Genomic DNA, 21,186 nt, shown 5'->3' on the forward strand with positions numbered 1-21,186 from the left:
TCCACTTTGGTCTGGATGCTCTGTAATTTTTTACTGCACTACTGAGAAGAACTGAGCTTCCAGTAATAATACTTCTTTCGCTTCTTTACACAAGTTTGGTATGTAATTTTTACATTGTTATTCAATTATAAATGTGTTCACATTTTCATTATGATTTTTTTTTTTTTACCAAGATAGTTATTTACAAGAATCTTTGTACATTTTCAAGTGTATTTTCTTTTGGTAAACTGTCTTTTGTTACTGATTTCTAACTTAATTGCATTGTGGCAAAGAATGTGGTTAAACAATATTGATTTCTTTTACAATTAGGTTAGATATTTTATTGCCTAGTATATAGTTCATATATATTCCATGTGTTAGTGAAAAGAACAGATATTCTAATTGTTGGGTGCAGGGTTCTGTATGTGTCTAATGTTAATTTTGTTTATTGTGTAGTTTGTACTTTTTATATATTTATAGATGTTTTAATCTGCTTGACCTCTTTAATTGATAGATGTGTAACAAACTCTTCACCTATGATAACTATAGTGTATTTGTTAGTGTTTATAGGTCTCTCAGTTTTTAATTTATATAAGTTGAGCACATTTTGAAAGGTATATATAGTTAGAATTGTTATACCTTCAAACCTTTCATAATTATGTGGCAATATATGACCCTATTAAGCATTTTTGGGTTAATGTCTATTTTGTTTGATATTACTGTAACTACTCTCACTTACTTTTGTTTTGAATTTTCTTGTAATGCCCTTTCCCATCCTTTCACTTTCAGCCTTTTGAGCTGTATGTATTGTGTTTCTTGTCTTGTAAATGCTAATGGTGGATTTTTAAAAATTTAGTGTGGTAGTCTCTGCATTTAATTGATAAATTTATTTATTGTGTTACTAATATATTTGGACTTACTTATGCTGGGAGACAATTCTGTATCAGTTTCTTCTGTTTCTGCATATCTTTCAAAAAAGGCATCGAATGCCTTTTGGTCCAAACTATCTTTTCAAGGACGTTTGTTTAGTGAACAGCTTCAGAAGACAGAGATAGTCTCTCCCTCTGGAGATAAAGATGGTATCTTTAATTTAAAGCTTTGGAAGATAAAGATGGTATCTCTTAAAACCTTGGAAGACAAGAGACAATCTTTCTCCAGAACAAAGAGCAAGAATGCTTACTGTCCTCAGAAAAGATTCAGGTTTCCTAAGTTCAAGGTTCCTTTCCTGTAACACAACCCTCTTCTTGTGCAAGTGTCACCTGGCCATCTTCCTGTTACCCTGTGGGAATTGCAGCTTGGAAAGTAGACACAAAACTGTTGATACACTGGCTACCATTACTGCTGTGAATAATAAATTATCTTTTGTGTGTGACCCAGGAGTTGTGTCTTCTACCAGTTTCCATAAAATTGTGGCAGGCTAACTTGTTAGCTTACACGTAGGTGGAAATCTCAGACCTTTCATAGTCCTGGACAATTTCTGCTATATTACTTCACTTTATTTTCCTATTTGTTTTTCTTATTCTTTTCCCTTCCTTCCTTTCTTTTGGATTAATCAAAGCATTCTCTATACCCCCCTTCTTTTCTTTTCCACTGGTTTGAAAGTTAAATATTCTATTTCTTTTGTATACTTTTCTCTTGGTACATAGAAAAATAACTCTGCTCACCTATTTCTGACATATATGCTATTAATATTAAATATTTGACCATGTCTCAACTTCACAAATTAAACATCAGTATCATAATCATTTCATAGAGTCAACATTTATTTAGGTTTATCAAGTAATATTAAGTAATTTGTTCACTCAACATTTCTTGCATATTAAGTCTTCCTTCTTACCTTCATTTCCTAGTGAAATCACAAAACACCAAAGACAAGGAGAAGAGTTGAAAAGCAGCCACAGAAAAATGGAAGATCACCTCCAAGGGAATGAAAGTTAGATGTGAATCCACAGACACAGGAACCCAAGCATGTAATAAGTCATACAAATAAAAAAGAATTCATCCTTTGACATGGATCTGAAAATGTCTTTTCACAATGTCTTTATTTGAAAATGTCTTTATTGGATCCTCATTTTTGAAATAGTTTTTCTGGATATTCATTTCTAGATTGATAAATGTTTTTTGGTTTGCTTTCACTGCTTTCTGGGGTTCATTGTTGATGTTTAGGAGTGTGCTATTTGTCTAATTGTCATTTTTTGGAAGGTGATCTCTCTTCTTTTGCTGCTTTCAAGATTTCTTTATCTTTGGTGTTTTATAATTTCACTCTAAAGTGCCTAAGCAGAAACTTCTTTTTATTTACATTCTTTGTTGTACGTTGGGCTTCCTCTATTTATAGATTCATATTTTATGACAGGTCTATAAAATTCGTGTCTTTGATTTTTGCCTCTTGCCCATTCTTTTTCTCATTCTGGAACTCTGATTAAACATATTCTGTCTTCCACATCTCTTAATCTCTCATTTATAGATTCTACTCCCTTTGTTTCTCTGTGTTGAAATCTGGGTAATTTCTTTAGATCCTTCTTTCAGCTCCTCTTCAGCTGCATATAACCTGCTTTATAATTTATGTGGTGAGTTTTAAAACTTGATTATATTCAAATTTTAATGTTGTATTTTATGCCTTTATCAAATCTTTTATAATAATTTCTTGTTTTGTGATCATTTAAAAACATTTTATACAAGATAAATAAGCTGTATCCAAAAATTCAATAAATGAAGTTCTTGCTGGGGGCAGAACATTTAAATCTGTGGTTTGTTATTTCTGCTGAATTTGCCTCATGACAGCTCATTTCCTTGTGTAATATTTTTTAATTGTGAATTCATGGTTAGTCCAACTTAATCTGTGTGAACCCTGCAAAGTTAGAATTTCCTTTTTTTGTTTTCCTTAGTGGCTGCACCAATTTGCAATTCTACTAATAATGCAAAAGTTTTCCTTTTCTCCACAGCCCCACTAACACTTATGGTTTGTTGTTGTCCTTTTCTACCCAGAACGATCAGAGGAAACAGTTTTTCCAGGATCTCCCTTTTCAGGCAGGTTGGTAATTTAGCCCCTTATTTCACCAATGGTGCCACTCCTTTCCAGGGTTTTTGGTGTGATGTGAAAATCTTGGGCATATTTTCTAAATTTTCCTGAGCCTAAGGTTTAGTCTTCCATTTCTCTGCACAGTAGTTAGCATCCAAGGCTTTGGTTCCTGAGTTGGCATTTTCTCTTTGGACTTTACAAAATTTCACTTTTGATTATCACAGTATTTTGTTTGTTTTTTTATTTAACTTGTGCTGTTTTGTTCTAACTTTAGGAGGAATTTCTCCTTATTTTGAGCTCAGTTATATGTTTAAATATATGTGTGTTGTAACATTGAGGATCTAGTCATATTACCATGAGAAGGCATTTAGGAATTTTTAATCTGCCAGGCTGTCAGAAGGAAAGTCTTTGGCCTCATATATTTTCATTTAATAAATCATGTCTTCTTTACTAGTGTATTTGTTGAATAACAATCTAGAATTTTTGTGCATGTCCAAAATAATTTCAAAATCACTAATTTACAGTTTCCAGAATCTACCTGTATAGTCAAAAGTGAGACCATATAAGTATATCTCCAATCTCTTGACAACTTACCTGTTCTCCATGATTGCATCAAAATTATTAATTGGTAAAATTGGCATTTACCTCTGTTTTCTTTCTCTTAATCCAACCCAAGGACATTTTTTATTTCATTGCTTTTAGAGATAGAAGGGAGAGAGAGCAACATTGATGCAAGAGAGAAGCATTGGTTGGTTGCCTCCCATACATGCTTGGACCGGGATCAAACCCACAACCTAGGTATGTGCTCTGACTGGGAATTGAACCTGTGACCTTTTGGTTATGGAATGATGCTCCAAACAACTGAGCCACACCATCCAGGGCTACCTCTCTGTTTTCTTAAGCTCCTTCTGTGTAATATTTACTTTTGGATCTGGAAATATTCTCATGTATTTCCTTGTCTCTCTTAGATTCAGTTTTTCTTACAACTTGCTTGAAAATTATTTGTCTTAATAGAGAAGGTAGAAGTCTTGTTAATACATAAATTGTGGAAGAGTTGACAGGTGAAGCATTACTTAATGAGTGCCTTATCTTGTCAAAAAGAGAAATCCAAAGGTTTTGTACTTATATGGCTCTAAGTTGTTTAACTAGGAGCATGCCCTTTCTAACTTGACCTTCAACATGATGCTGACATTTGGGTGGCTTTCTGGGGCATCTGCAGCTCTCTGGCCTCCCTTTCTAGGCTGTTCCTGCTGCTTCTGGGTGACTACCCCCCAAAGGAAAGTGTACTCTATTCTCCCAGTGCCTGGGCCCCATGGCCGAGCTCTCTGTTTCACTAGTGGAGTCATGGAGGCTCTTGGATCTGGTCTACAAACTGGGGCTTCTGATAAGATACAAGATCCTGGTCTGAGCCACAACAATTAAAGCTTTAGGAGTAAAATACTTACGTGTGGGCGCCCTCAGGCAAGCCCTGCAAAGCTGGGCTGCAAAGTAAGAATGAAGAAGTTCAACTGTGGTCTTGGACTCTGTGGTTGAGCCCCCTTACATTTCAGGTAGAGCCAGCCTTGGAAGTGACTGGGATACCACAGTGATGCCCTGAACCAGAAGTGACAGCACAACATCCAAGGCGGGATGTTGCTTGGGGCCTGCTGTAATTTTTAAGCTAGCAATGTTTTGTGTGTCCATGTGTTTTTCTGTTTTGTTTTGTTTTGTTTGTTTTTAGCTTTATTCCTCACTCTAATGCCTCTAGTTTGAAGCAGAGGCCAAACTGGTTTCCTCGTGGTCATTACTCCTTAGCAGAGGCAGCCTCTGTGGACGGAAGGTCAAGAGGATCTGGTCACTTGAAAGACCCTGACTTCCTCTTGTCATCTTGTCATTATTGCCATTGAGAGTTGATCAGGGATCCTGCTCACAAGGCCCCCAAAGGACATATTAAGGTAATAGAGGGAGCTTTTGCTTGAATTCTGTTGAGAAGATATGACATTGGTAAATGGAAGGAAAGGGAGAAGTATTACATCCCACTGCATTTTCTGCAACTGCAACAGTAGATGTGTGGTGTCCGGCAGAAAATAAAATGTATCACTTTTCTGTGCGCTTCTGTCTTCATCCACTAAATAAGAGTACTGGTAGGGCAGGGACTCTGTTTTCTTTTCTAAGTCCCGACTGTCCCATTTAGGTGCTGTGGAGCCTTGGGCAATTTCTTTAATCATCCCAAGTCTGTTTCCTCATCTGTGAAATGGGAATGATAACAGTATCTACCTCATAATGTTGTTTTGGAAATCCGTGCGTTTTGAATGAATTACGCAGTGAATGAATTGAGTTTTTCTTCCATTTTTATTCCCTTCCAATAAGTTCAAGTTGGTTGGATGGTTTTAATGTCATCAAACTGTGTGGGATTGTGTGCAATGGTCTGAGTTCTCTGGTCAAGAGTGACCCACCCTTCTCTGACCTCCCCACCCTCCCATATCTCACCTAAGTGCTTTTGTGTTGGGAGAAACTCCATGCTGATGCAAAACTGCCTTTAAAATCTTCCGAACCAAAGGCAAGGAACCTGAATCAAAGATTACCTTGTTTTTTTTGAGTATATCACTGGCTATTGTCCCCATCAAACAAAGCCCTTTCATCAGAGGTTCTTTAAAACAGTTTTTCCCCCTCCTTTATTTTGCTTTGAAATAAGCTGGGCAACAATTAATTTCAGAGAGAGAGAGAAAGATAATTCAACAAGGATCTATTACTACTCTCAGCTTCTATTGCTGTAATGAAAATCTATTTCCTTTCCCTTTTGTGTCCCATATAATTTAATGCCCATTTTATTAATGGTCTGAAATAATTACCGAACCCTTTGTGATTCTCAAGTATGTTTCATTTAATTGTGCAATAAATGCCTAATCTCTTCCTCCATCTGAAGCTATTATGGCGTTAAAATTAACAATTATGCAGCAATGCGCCGGGGTCCATAGAAATCACTCCAGATAACTAGACATATATAAATCATTCATGAGAACAATTTCTGAAAAGAGACGGAGGGGAAAAAATTGTGTTGAAAATGACATTGGGAAGCCAAGGGCCCAGCCTGTAAGAAGATAGTAACACCTTTAAAAAAATCTTTTTTCTTTCTTTTTTTGTTATTATTTTATTAATTGTGTATGTGGCATAGCCCTCCCCTCCCTTTTATTAGCCTGACAGATATTTTCAGAATTAATTAACTGTTAGCTCTGAGGATAAATTGTTCATTATCAATTTCCCCTTCTTTCTTTTCTTTCCTTTTATAGTTTTTCTTTTTCTTTCAGGCCAGCAATTACACTCCCTGCCTTTCTCCAGCAGCTCCTGTTCTGCACAGCTATCCAAATGGGGAAAGTGCTTTTTCTCTCAGCCCTATTCACTTCTCCTCTTCTCTCTTTTGTGGATTTAATAACCATAGCTGATAGGCTCACGCTGGACAGAGAGGTTAAGTTTGTTGTCTCAGCACTTTGCTGACAGGGGACAGTGCAAGAATTTTGTAACTTCTAACCAGCCATGTGAGACTGCCTATTGCCTGGCCCACACAGGCATAGCCTGTAAATAGTGTTTGGAAACCCTGCAGCCCCAAACATCCTGCTCACCTCAGAGCACTTCCATTGGTGTTGCTAAAGCCCGCCTCCATCTTTTAAAATATTCCCGAGTCCCAAGAGATTCCCAGCAAATATCCTCCAGCCTACACCCTCCCCCAGCACAGGCATGCGCATGCACACACTGCACGCTGTGGAGCAGTGGAGCAGAGTCAGAAAACCACAGGACCAGACTGAAGTGGATGGGGTGGAGACTGTGGCAAGCCGGAGATCCCATGCCCTGCCCGAAGGGGGCAGCTGTTAACCAGCTTCTGAGCATTACTACCTTTCGGGAATTGGGCCCAGTATTGACAACTTCTGTGTTATTTCAAGAGAAGCCTGAAATTTTAATTTGGAAACTACCAACTAATTGCTGACAATCATTAAAAAAAAAAATTAAAAACAGCATGTGTTAAATGGGCAGAATGGATTCTGACTGGGTTTGCTATTTTGGGCCCTTGTCCTAAAAGATTATTTACTTTCAGAATTTGGTCCAGCAGAAGGCTGCTAGAGCAGGGACAGGCTGTGCACTCTGTCCGTTGGCTGTCCATGCTTTGCGGACTCCGGGCTTGGGTCTTTTGTTTGGTCTGAGGAATACCTGAGGCTGTGCTGCAGGTTGAGCTTCATAATGAAAAGGGGCAGGAGATCACATTTGATTTCCTGTCAAGTGTCACCAATTCTAAATCATCAATTTAAGCACTTAAGAATCCTCAGGGTTGTAGTTAAGGGTGACAAATTCATTTGTTCTCATGTCCCTGACGATTTCAAAAGTGGGTGGACTAAGTGTTAGTTGAGAGCTCATGGCATTTGGAGTCCAAATGTACTTGGTGTGATATGCTAGAAATATGGGCTCTATTGACAATAGTTAACATTTATTGAGAGCATATTAAATATTAGGCTCTGCCCTGGCTGGTGTAGCTCAGTGGATTGAGCACGGGCCTGTGAACCAAAGGGTCACTGGTTCAATTCCCAGTCCGGGCACATGCCTGGGTGTGGGCCAGATCCCCAGCAGGGAGGTGTGTGAAAGGCAACCACACATTGATGTTTCTCTCCCCATCTCTCCTTCTCTTCCTCTCTTTAAAAATAAATAAATAAACTCTTTAAAAACATAAATAAAGATTAAAAAATATTAGACCTTAACTCATATAATTGATGTTATATTAACGTATTTAACCTTCTTCATGACCCTGTTAGGTAAGCATACTCATTCCCATTTTTCAGGTGAAGAAATTAAGAAGTTAAGGAACATACACCAGACAATTTAGCATAAGAAGCAAAGGCAAGATACAACCTATGGCCATCTGACCCCAGAGCTTGAGCTCTTACGCACCATGTTAAAATGCTTTTCTGCCTGGCCCTTGGTAAAACTCAGCAAGATCAAACACAAAGGTAAGACATGACTGGAGAAAATTTAGTAAATAATAGCAACAAAAGCACATCTATACTGAACCAAATAATTCATGACATGTTTTAATGTTCATTGTCTGACTAGGAGATGTCTTTACTACTGTATATAACACCATGATAAACATTTCAGTATGATTGTACTCTGCCTTTATACACTGAGATTATTTTCTTAAAATTAAGTAATGGAGACGGAATTCTTTCATCAACGGATGTTTAAATTTATAATGACTTCTAATATATATTGTAAAATTTCCCTCCAGATAATTTATATGCGCATCCCCAGCAACAGGCGGGCCATCATTTTTAGTGGCTGCATAGTATTCTTTCATGAGGTAAAGATATACTAATATCAAACTTCAAGGTTCCCATTTACCTTTTATTTAAATCTTTCTTCTAAAACTAACTGACTCTTTCTCCCAAGGTTAAGTGAAAAGCAATCCTGATTCATGCTGAAACTTTGCAAAGGAATAAAAACATTTATAGGACTGGCACTGTGGAACATCCAAATCCCTTATGTGTCTCTCAATATTCTTTAATTACCTACGTATATAAATAAAAGAGTAGGACTTATGTTGCCTTCTTAATACTGCCATCTAGTTATTTTGCTGTAGTCTTTGTCTTTTTTTGGTAAGTATCACCCCTAGTTTTCTCCTCCCGCAAAAAAGAAGCATCCTGCCTGCACATTTGCATGTACGTAGCCTAGAACTACCCGTAGTAACACTTCAATTCAGAATTTTGTGATTTTTCTGGTCAATGGACTCTAAACTACTCAAAAACCAGCTCTGTTCAATTTTGGTACAAAACTCCCGACCCAGATGTCTAACTGTAAGTTTTGCTTAAAGACCAAATGCCTTGTAAAGAAACACATCAAATGTTTAAAAAAGAATATACGCTTCTAAACAATAAATCACATGGGACCTGCTTTAGGTTGTGGAATATCTATCTCACCCCTTAAGACCTTTAAAAAATAGGATAATAATGAAAGCTGACATTTATTGAGCACTTATGATCTGTGAGGCATGGTCTTTGCAAGCATTAATTTATTTGCTTTCACAGTAATCCTATGAGGTAGGGTTTTTTTTTTTTTTTTAATCCTATTTAACAGATAAGGAACCAAAGCTTAGAGAGTTTAAGTAATTTGCCCAAGGTCACACAGGTAGTAAATGGAAGAGCCTGTGTCCCCCACAAGCCTGTCTGTTAATCACTGTGTTAGAGTGCACAATGTCTTGATTGGTATGGAAACAGCCCTAGGGACAAAGGCACGGTGACTCCAGGCTACAGAGAACTCTGTAGTGAGTGCAGAGGCCCTTACCTATGTGTAGCCCATGGATTTTGAGGAGTAGACATGCGGTTTTGAAACCCATTTAACAGCCTAGCAAGCCACCAGCAAATAAACAGGAGCTACCAGCCTGCCCATCCTAACATTGTCAGAGCCCTGGTGTCCACAGGGGCTTCTCTGAGCCTGCTGTGATCTTGGGAACGGTAATACATTTCTCTCAAAGGCAGAATTCAGGGGCAACATGTTATTACCTTTCCTAGCAATTGTTTTGTTTAATTTCCATTTTAAAATTTATTTCCTTTGAGAATGAACTGCCTGGAATTCATTTATGCCAGGGAGGGAAGGTGAATTTCTTATTAACTCTCCCAGGTAATGGGCAGCTGCAGCTTGGGCTGTGGGAAGGGCTTGAATTACTCAAGCCTGGGGAGGGCGAAGGATGCTGGGAGAGGGCATGATTGATGCAGGACAGCCTGGAGGGAAGCGGTGTGCTGTGGGCCTGGTTGAAGGCTTACACAAAAATCTAGATGAAACAATTTATTGCAGCAGGAAAAGAATCCTGTCTTTCCCCCTGACTGGAACAAAGACCATATTAAGTGGACAAAAAGATTTTGAGCAATTGTAAAATCCTTTGGTTTTAAATAAAGTTTATTTTTCTTCCTCTGGTTGGCTGATGTGAAGCTGGTGTCGATTGAAGGTTGATAGTTTTATAAAGGGGCGAAGCTGTGGAGGATGTCAGGGCATCTTGCTCATCTGCCTTAAACAAATCTGAGTGGGACCCTGGATGATTGGACCTGCATTCTGCTGTGGCTTTGGCACTCCTTTCCCTGATGTCCTTATTCTTGGACAGGCTGACAACCTGTAGACTTAAAAGCTCGGCACCTACCCTTTGAGCACTGCATTCCAACGAGGGGCCAAGTGTTGTTCACCCTCCCTCACAATGTGCCTGACTTCCACTCCTTCCTCATGCATGTACTGTCTGCACCTGTTTCAAGGTCCCATCTCCTCCTTCAAGAAATCTCATGGTGAGCCCCCTGCCTCCAGTTTACGGCCTCTGAGGCTGTCTTTCATGCTGGCACCAGATTCATCTGCCTAAAGCATTGTTTTGGTGGTGCCATGCTTCTTTTAAAAACCTTCGATGGCTTCTCATTGGGTAAGACAAACAGCTTGGTATCTAATGATGTTTCAGCAGCATTTCCTCATGATCGAGACTCACCTGACTCAAAGCAGCTGTTACTCTTGCCAGTGTCTCTTCCAATGTCCATGGACTTCATCTCCCCAAACTCTGAGGCAGGACTGAGATATTTTCGGGGGCCATGTAGACCATATGAATGACGGGAAAATGATAAATGGTATCCAACACTTGGTCTCAATTTAGGGGAGGAAAAAAAAGCTATTTGTGGGCTCTGAAGAAATATACAACACACATTTCATACAAGGGAGCAGCCGCTCCTCAGACCCAACTAGTGTTTCCAAGTAGGTATTCTTTTCCAGCATTTCTCAGAAAAGGGTTACATTTCTCTGAATCCTGAATCCATAGAAAAATTAGTCAAGAAATCAGGAAAACAGGAAAAAGCATTATAATTTTTTTGGCAAAAAATAAGTAACAATTAAAATAGAGACAGAACTGGTTCAAAGGAATCCACTGATGACAAGTTGAAAACAAGCAGGGAACGCTGACAAGTGAAATCAAAGATTAAGGTTGACTTTTCAGGATGTGAGAATGTCTGAGAGAAGGGATCAAGGTCTCATTACTCTTTATCATTTCATCAGTCTTGCTCTTAGCTTGTCACCACATTTTAAGTGTGTATTTGTGGCCCAGACTAGACTGCTGCTTACTGTAAGTCAATTTTGTAAATAAAATAAACATTAAATTTATACAAATAATATATTTAATATAAATACTATGAATGATGTTCCCAAAAAGAACATGTATGGAAGCACAGTCAGTCCTGAGGTTGGCAGTTTTGACATATGACTGTGTGTAGTGTTAGTGCCCTTGCTTGGAGATCTATCTGAATACTACCAGTGATTTTTCCTGGTCTTTTCTGGTGTTTATTGGGACTTACATTTATTTTTAAATAGTGCTAACTTTAATATTTATTACTTATTAAACAAAATGTTTTAAAATATCTACAATAATCATGATTATGAAGAATTGTGAAGATATTTTAAGAGTAGCTTATGATTTGGGGAAATATCTGAGAATTCCCAGGAATTCCTATTTCTCTTGTTCCTGAATCTCAAAGATTAATATCTAATGGGGAAGTCTGAGAACCAGACTCAGCTGATTGTTGCCAGAAGGAATGAGGGTGGACTCAGTCCTGTTGGATCTCGTGACTTTATAAGAGAAGTTGGAACTTTGGACATGTATATAAAAATCGGCCTAGTTTTAAATTAGAGTATTTTACAATGTTCAATTTTTATGCTCTAAACTGTTGATCTCAACTTATCCTCTACTTGGACCATCTTTCCTCACTCTGTCCTTCTAACTCTACCAATAAAATCCTTCCCATTGTTTCCTCTTCAGAAAGGTTCCCTCGTTACCCTCCAGCCTTCATCCTTTAGAGCTCTCTGGGCCATTCCCATAGTCCCTCTGGGCATTGCTAATATCCGGGTCCACATCTAACAGCAGAATTTACATTCTTACCTGGCTGGAAGTGTGCTGTATTCACATTTGGATAGCCCACAGACCCAAACAATGCAAGGACTCAGTAAATATTTCAGTAAATGAACGAAAGAAGGTACCAGGATTCTGGATTATAAACTCACACATCCTAGATTCTGACCCCCCAGGACTCATTATCAGATGACATAAACATTTCAATCAGTGGCCACTTCCAGAGAATGAAGGTTGGCCAAAGGCCAAGCAGGGAATTGCAATTAGCAAATTCATGAATATCTTGTTTACATTTCAAACTAGCTCATAGCTTCGTTCCTGTATTTAAAGGACTGTACTTTATTTATAGACCACTAATGACTATTAATAAGTTGAATTGTTACAATTGAAGAACACACACAATCCACCTTCTTGTACGGAAATTACTCTGATTAGAGCCTAATGACTGACTAAAGAGTTATTTGTCTATTCAGTTGCGGGGCAGAGAAAGGTAATGAGTTTATTGGCTCAGGCTCCATTTTTCCAGGAGTCAGCAGGAGGGAACCTTTGGTTCTTAGATACAAAGGTCCAGTTCTTAAGAAGTCTCAGCTGACATCCCGAGGATCCACTCCCCTGCATCCTCTCCCGGTAAGAACAGGAAGTTAATCATCCTTGTGTGTCCCCCACATCTCTCTCAAAGTGTTGAACTTAGTGGGTGTTTAAGAAATGCTGAAAAGAATCCTTCCATCTTTTAACCTCACTCCCATTTACTTCGATAAAGCCCTTACAATGTCTGTATTGAGTATTATTTGTTAGGGAAACAGAGAGAAATGGGACATTGTCCTTTCCCTTAAAAAACTCACATTCTCATGAGGGAACAGGTTGTAGTAAAAGAACAGCCCAGAGCCTCATCATGTTGAGCATTTTCCACTGCACCTTGTTTTTTAATAAGACCTTCAACTACTCTGTATTAGAGTTTATTGTTTTCTCATTGGTTTCCCTCACTATACCATGAGCAAGTTGAGGTCAGATAATATGCCTTACATAGTAGGTTTCCTGTGAGGGTTGAATAAATTAATAAATGAGTGGGAGTGTCATGCATCTCTGACACTGTAAGCTCATGCTGCCTGCAGAGAATGGAACAGTCATTGACCTTGGAAGTCTGCCAGGGATGGAGGGCTGTATCCAAAAAGCATGCACAGCCTTACAGGGAAGCTTCAGTCAGAGAAGTGGTCATGGCCTATAGCTTGCTGCAAGGCATGTGCCCAAGACTGGGAGTCTTGATCTGAAATGTCCACTGGAAATTAATATACCAACATCCCAGTGACTCCGTGAGGGTTGTCATTGACATAATTAGCTTCTCTGAAGCCTATCAACTCCAGCTCCAGGTCAGAGCAACTAGCCAAGCCTGCAAAGCTGAAGACCAGTTTTTGGAGCCAAAAGGATTATATGAGTCACACCTCCTTGTATTTTGTCTTCCACTCCTGCCTGAAGAAGGCCATTTGCAACAGGAAGGAATGAGGCCAACAAAGAAAGGAAAACAGTTAAGAGTTGGCTTCCTGATAACACTCTTTCTGGACCTAGTTGTCCCTAAAAATAGCTATCCTTTGGACTCTTCAGTTATGGCAACCAGTAACTCCCTTTTCCTCCATTTTTGTCATTGTTTTAGTTATAGTTTTCATCAGTTGCATCCAAAAGAACTTTGAATAATAAACTCCTTATTCCCACTTCTAAATACTTCTTCAACATCTTAGAAAATACCGGTATAGGCTAAGACCTGTGCTTTGGAGTGAGACAAATCTGGTTTTAAACTCTAACCCCAGCATTGTTGAGCTGTTTATTACAGAAACTCTGACTCTTACCCTAACTAATACACCAAGTGAAAAATGATTCAGGCCTGAAGTGAGGGGGTGGCAGGTGAGGACAAAGGAAGGACCCAGATTTAAGTATTCTTAAGGAGCTAGAATTGACAGAGTATGTTAGTTTATTATATGTGTGAGAGTAAGTGTGAGGGGGACTGGAGGGGGAGAAGTTGAGAAGTCTTGATTTCTGGCTTGAATGGCTGGTGGACAGTGATGTCCAGGGCCAGCTTCATAGTCATGCTTCATGTAACTCCCTAAGCCCCAATCCTGGCTAACTTCCAGATGGGCTGCTCTGCTCCTTCCATTCTCCAAAGGCAGAATGAGCTTGAGATATCAGAGTTCTGGAAGACATATGACACTCTTGTTCTCTTATTCATTTGCCCATTCAATCCTTATTGAAAACTGACTGGACACATTTTATACCTTCAAATTACTCACAGTGTAGTGAGGGGCAACTGATGAGGAAGCATTAAACTCCAGTAACAGAGCAGAAGATCTTAAAGTCACACAGCTCCCCACATTTGGTTCAATATTCTGCTATTGCTGTCTTGAAGTCCCTAACAGATTTTGAACAAGGGGCCTTATATTTTCATTTTGTACTAGGCTCCACAAATTATGTAGCCAGTTTTGCATACCACTCACTTAGAAAGAGCATAATGGCAGAAGTTTGGGGAGAAATACACTGGATTTGGTTTGGAAGTCTAAAGGTGAGAGGCTGACCGGTGTGGTCTGGGATGGCTGGTTGATGGCAGCAGTGAGAGTGATCAGACTTCTAGAAGTTGGGGGCAATATTTCTGAATTTCTTGTGGGCCAGGGGAATGTGGAACCCCTAAGCTGTTGTAATAGAAACATGGGGATCACAACACCCTTGTCTCCTGGGAGTGCTTTCTCTAGTTTTGGAAAACCCCACTGACATATAACCAAACATGTTTACGGTGGCAGAGCAAGACAGCTAAGATACAAATGAAGCCACTTTCTAGATGGAGGTTTTTAGAATGAAGGTTAATGTTCTCAATATCTTGCTCATACAGATGCTGTGAAAAGAACAGAAATAACTGCCCTTAATCTGCTGCTATATTCCTTGGCAGATAATATTTTGTTTGTTTGTTTTTGTTCCAGCAATTTGACAGTTTGACTGTGGATATTATATCTCTCTGGCAACAGGACTCAGAGCAGTCCTATGCAGCTCATTGGGGGTGTGTGCAATATTTTATCTTGAGAATTAAAAAAAAAAGACTCCTGATTGATGTATAATTTGTGAGCCAGAACATTTTGAGGCATAGTGCAAAGGGTACCGGCTTTGAAGTCAGACATCTCAGGTTAAAATACAAGTTCCACCAGTTGCAAGTAGAGTGATCTTGGAAAAGTCTCTGAGTATGTTTCCTTACCTGTGGAAAATCCACACATTGCAGGGTGTTGTGAAGTGAGAGTGGCAGGATGTTGAATGGTTGACAGATATATTTTAAGAGATCTGAGAAGGTATTGCTAAGAGGTGGCCAAACTGCTGTAGTACGTATCTCCAACAGCCTATAAAATAGAAGTGTAGAGTGTGCCTTGAGGAAGAATCTTGGATTGGAATTTGTAGGCAGAGAGGATGCAGAAGGGGGGGGTCAGGAATGCTTTTCTCCCATCTCAGCCAAGTGAGGAGCAACCCAAAACAATGACTTAAAGAGATATTGGGGGTGCTGAGGAGAAGGGGAGACCTTTATTTCACTCCTCATGCTGCTGGTAGAGTGTGCCTTGAGAGAGTTCTTGGGAGACCCTCCTTTGTCATCAGGTGTTCAAGGGGCCTGGAATTGCTGCCCAGAGAAATGAAAGAGAAGTCTGTTTGGAGAGAAAGCAGCTGAAGGAGTAACTTTCACTTTAGTCAGTCGCCAAATGCTAGTGAGCTTCCTTATGAGCTGTAAGGATGCCTTTGGAGGTGACCAGGCAAGATTCTTCTTGGAAAGACCACTGAAAGGGAGCTATTTTCTGAACAGGGAGTTTATTGAACAGCCTAGGGCTTTATAATTGAAGCAAGAGCTTAGAATGTTTGCAAATGGTCAGCTAAATAAAACATCATCCGGAAATGAGACTGCGCAAGTCCTCACAGTGTTGGGCACTCTGTGAAAGAGAAGGAGAGGATTCGGGCTCCTGCATTGACAAGGACATTTAACAACCTAAGGAGATTTACTAACAATCCCACCTAAATTCGAAAGGTATTAACCTAATTAAAATCTCAATGAGATACCACCTTATACCTGTCAATGGTTCTTATCAATAAATCAACAAACAAGTGTTGGGGAGGATGTGGAGAAAGGGGAACCCTTCACGCACTGTTGCTGGGAATACAGATTGGTGCAGCTACTGTGGAAAACAATGCGGAGGTTCCTCAAAACATTAAAAATGGAAATGCTTATGATCCAGCAATTCCATTTCTGGGTATTTATCTGAAGAAACCTAAAATACTAACTCAAAAGAATATATGTACCCCTGTGTTCATTGCAGTGTTATTTACAATAGCCAAGATATGGAAGCAACCCAAGTGCCCGTCAGTAGATGAGTGGATAAAGAAGTTATAGTACATATGTACAATGTAATATTCAGCCATAAAAAAGAATAAAATCTTAACATTTTTTACAACATGGATGGACTTAGAGGGTATTATGCTAAGTGAAATAAGTCAGACAGAGAAAGGCAAATGCTATATGATTTCACTTATGTGTGGAATCTGAAGAGCAAAATAAACGAAAAAAATAAAAATAGACTCATAGATACAGAGAACAGACTGATGGTTGTCAGAGGGGAGGGGTGTTGGGAGCTGGGTGAAAAGTGAAGGTTTTAAGAACTTCAGGTTGGTAGTTACAAAATAGTCATGGTATGTAAAGTACAGCATAGGGAATATATTGTAATAACTATGTACAATGCCAAGTGGGCACTTGAAACACGGGGTGGAACACTTTGTAAAGTATATGATTGTCTAACCACTATGCTGTACATATGAAACTAATACAAAATAATATTGAATGTGAAAGAAAAAAGAGAGAAAGAGGGAAAGGAAGGAAGGAAGGAAGGAAGGAAGGAAGGAAGGAAGGAAGGAAAGAAGGAAGGGAGGAAGGAAGATATTTGTGTACTTCCCTTGACCTGACTCCAGAAAGGTTAGAGGGTATAGGAGGTTGGACGAAAGAAAAATAAAAAAAACATATCAGATCTTAGACCTGAACATGCAGGTGGGAGACGGGGAGGTAGAAGAAAAGATATAAATAAAATAATATTTAAAATGTACTAAAGATTTGATTTAAGTTGGACTTCATTTTTTTCCCTTTTAACTGTGGAAAACTTTAAACATATACAAAAGTAGAGCAAAAATTATAATAAACTCTCAAACACCTGTTACCCAGCTCAATAATGATCAATATGTGGTCAATTTTGTATCATTCATAATCCTAACCACTCCCTATCTCCTGTATTATTTTGAAGCAAATCATAGAATCATGCAATTTCATTTTATAAAGTTTTCAAGTATGTCCAAGATATAAGCACTCTTTAAGCATTACTACAACATCATTATTACACCAAAATATTTGACAATTCTATAAAAACATCAACTATCCAGTCAGTGTTTAAATTTCCCTATTTGTCTTATATATTTTTTTATAGTGAGTTTGTTTGAATTAAGATCCAAAGTCCATATATTGCATTTGGTTTATTGGTTTTTGTATTAGTTTCCTAGGTCTATTGTAGAAAATTACCACAAATTGGGTGACTTAAACAACAGAAATTTACTTTCTCACCATCATGGAGGCTGAAAGTACAAATTCAAGATGTCAGCAGGCTCTTCTCCCTCCAAAGCTTTTAGGGGAGGATTCTTCCTTGCTTGTTCCAGCTCCGTTGGCTTTGGCAACTTAAATTCAATATCTACCTCCATCTTCATATGTCTGTCTTTCCTCTGTGTCCTTGTCTTCTTATCTCATTTCCTCTTGTAAGAACAGAGTCATATTGGACTAGGGGCCTACCACAATGACTTGATCTTAATTACATTGCAAAGAGCCTATTTCTAAATAAGGCCACATTCACAGGTACCAGGGGTTAGGATTTCAACATATCTTTATTGGGCAGGGGGAGACACAATTCAACCCACAATAGTTTAAGGTGTTTTCATCTTATTGGTTTCCTATCCTTCTTTATTTCAAATATTTCAAAATATTTGAAATTTTTCTGTTAAAGAAAATAAGTCATACATTTCATTGAGCTTCTCACATTCTGAATTATCCCATGCATTCCCACAGCACCATTTAGCACATTTCTCTATAAACTACTGGTTAGATCCAAAAGACTGATCTGTTTTAGGTTTGATTTTTCCCGATAAGTTTCATTTTTCCTACACTGCACATGTTGTATACTTCCATCAGAAGACACACATGTTTAGTTTGGACTAGACTTTCCAATATCAGAAAATAAGAATTTTAGTAGATGAAAGTGACTAACAAAGTGTGGAATCTGCCAATGAAGGAAATAGACATGCAAGTGCAGGAAGCACAGAGAGTCGCAAACAAGATGGATACAAAGAGACCCACTCCAAGATACATCATCATTAAAATGCCAAAGGATAAAGATAAAGAGAGAATCTTAAAAGCAGCAAGAGAAAATCAGTTACCTACAGGGGATTTCCCATAAGACTTTCAGCTGATTTCTCAAAAGAAACTTTGCAGGCTAGAAGGGATTGGCAGGAAATATTTAAAGTCATGAAAAGCAGGGACCTACAGCCGAGACTACTCTACACAACAAAGCTATTATTTAGAATTGAAGGGCAGATAAAGAGCTTCCTAGACAAGAAAAAACTAAAGGAGTTCATCATCACCAAAACATTATTATGTGAAATGTTAAGAGGGCTTATTTAAGAAAAGGAAGATCAAAACCATGAACCATAAAATGGCAACCCCCCCCAAATCTATCAACAATTGAATCTAGAAAACAAACTAAGCAAACAAGAAGAACAGAGACAGAATCATGGGTATGGAGGACATTTTGATGGTTGCCAGAAGGGCGGGGTGGGGTGGGGTGAGGGAATGGGTGAAGAGGTGAGGGGATTAAGGAGTACAAGTAGGTAGTTACAGAATAGCCATGGGATGTAAAGTACAGTATAGGAAATGGAGTAGCCAAAGAACATAGATGCATGACTCACGGACACAATGGTGTGAAGATTGCCTGAGGGGCTGAGGGGTGCTGGATGGAAGGGGGCCAAGGGATGAAAATTGGGACAACTGTAATAGCATAATTAATAAAGTATTATTTAAAAATAGTAAATAACAAAAAAAGGAAAGTTAGAGAAGTTTACCTCTTTAACTACCCCGTATTTCTTTCTTCCCCTCTTTTTCTCCCTCTAATATCTTTTCTAATTATTACCATTCTTGGACCTGAGGTTTAGTGTTTTAGCTAAAAAAATTATATATATGATATGTTGATAAATACCATATAAAAAGGAAGTTGCTGGGTAAGGCAGGCTGTTGGGAGTGGGGGTAGCAGATGTGGGTTTATAGACAGTTGTTTACTAAATACAGTGAATTATTTACTTCTAAGGAAAACAGACCCATTGAGTACCTTTCAATATGCTACATTCCCCAGAGATTTTTGTAAAACCCAGAGTCCTCAGTGATCTCTCCATTGTCAGCTTAGTTGTTTAATTTCTGCTGCCCTCTTATTGATTCTGGGCATGTTTATCTCATAGGAAGAGTTGGTTTCTGTCAATTTCCTCTCACTCATTGTTACTGGGACTATACTTAAGATCTATTGCTATGGGCCTTTCTGGGACCCACCAACAAATTCATAGAATAATTATACTTTCCTTGACTTCTCTATTGCTAAGTGCCTAACAGAGAAAGGTAAGTGTTCTCTGTCTCAAAAGGCAGATAAATCACCACTGTTCATTACTGCATCTTCCGGGGACCCTTGATCTTATATTATAATTTAGTCTTGAAAATGTCTCCTTACAGAGGTGCATGACTCTATCTGTTTGCAGAGGCCTGGAAATCAAGGATAGGAAGAAATTAAAGTAAGAGGGAAAACGTTAATGGTAGGTAGAGGGAATTTGAGAAAAATATAGAAGATGAAGTACTGTATTCAACAGCACAAGGTAAGTTACAGGATGCTAAGAAAAATACAGAAAGGGTTCTCCTTGCCTTGGCAGATAGGTAAAAATGATAGAGCTGCACTATTTGTAAAGAACAAGCAAGAAGTGAACATGAGTCATTTCTCTTGCCTTGACTTGGGCTCACTCCTTTACTAATTTCTCATTTTATTCATTTTCATTTATTAATTTATCTTCTATTGGGCATCAGGGTGTAGTGCTAAATTCAGAATATAGTGATGAAGAAGACATGGCTCCTACCCCCACAGAACTCATGATTTGCTTCTTTTCTTTGTATTTTTCAGTTTGTTTATGAATGGTGAAAAAATTATCTGAGAATTGTTCGACAGAATCCTACTATCAGGCTAGATAATTTGGTTGATATTACGTATATAGATAAATATACAGGGTGGGGCAAAAGTAGGTTGATAGTTCTGAATACATAAAACAGTTTATTCTTGTATTATTTGTTAATTATTGTATTATTTTCCATATGAACAACTGTAAACCTACTTTTGCCCCATCCTGTATATACTATATATACACAGATATTTATAATACCGTATTTTTTGGACTATAAGATGCACTTCCCCCCCAAATTTGGGAGGAGAAGGGGGGTGCATCTTATAGTCCGAATGTAGCTTACCTGGCTCGCTGTGGGGGTGGTGGTAGTGGAGTGGGGTTTTTTTTTTTTTCCTATTTTCCTCCTCTAAAACCTAGGTATCTCTTATGGTCCAGTGCTTCTTATAGTCCAAAAAGTACGGTATATAAATGCATTTATAAATATATAGTGCTTTAACTCCATAATTATCTTTTACTCAATTATTGTCTCTACTTGTTCTCCATTAATTCCTTCTTATTTTCTACTTTATTTTTTTTTATTGTTTATTCTATTACATTTGTCCCAATTTTTTCCTTATTGTCCCCCTTTCATCCATGGTCAGTTTCCCCTCTGTTGTCCATGTCCATGAGTCGTTTATATATGTTCTTTGACTAATCCCTTCCCCTTCCTTCCACAATTCCTTCCCACCTTCCTCCCCTCCTACAGCTATGTCTGTTCATTGTTTCCATATCTTTGGTTCTATTTGTCTCATTAGTTTATTTTGTTTATTGGATTCCAGTTATAAGTGAGGTCATATGGTATTTGTCTTTCACCAACTGGCTAATTTCACTCAGCATAATAGTCTCCAGTTCCAACCATGCTGGCATAGAAGGTAGGAATTCATTCTCTCTTTATATATATTTTGGAGATCAAACCCTTGTCCAAGGTATCATTGACAAACATGTTCTCCCATACAGTTGGTTCCTTTTTCAATTTGATGATGTTTTCTGTAGCTGTGCAGAAACTTTTTAA

Source organism: Desmodus rotundus, chromosome 8, assembly GCF_022682495.2.
Source record: "Desmodus rotundus isolate HL8 chromosome 8, HLdesRot8A.1, whole genome shotgun sequence".
Taxonomy (NCBI): Eukaryota; Metazoa; Chordata; class Mammalia; order Chiroptera; family Phyllostomidae; genus Desmodus; species Desmodus rotundus.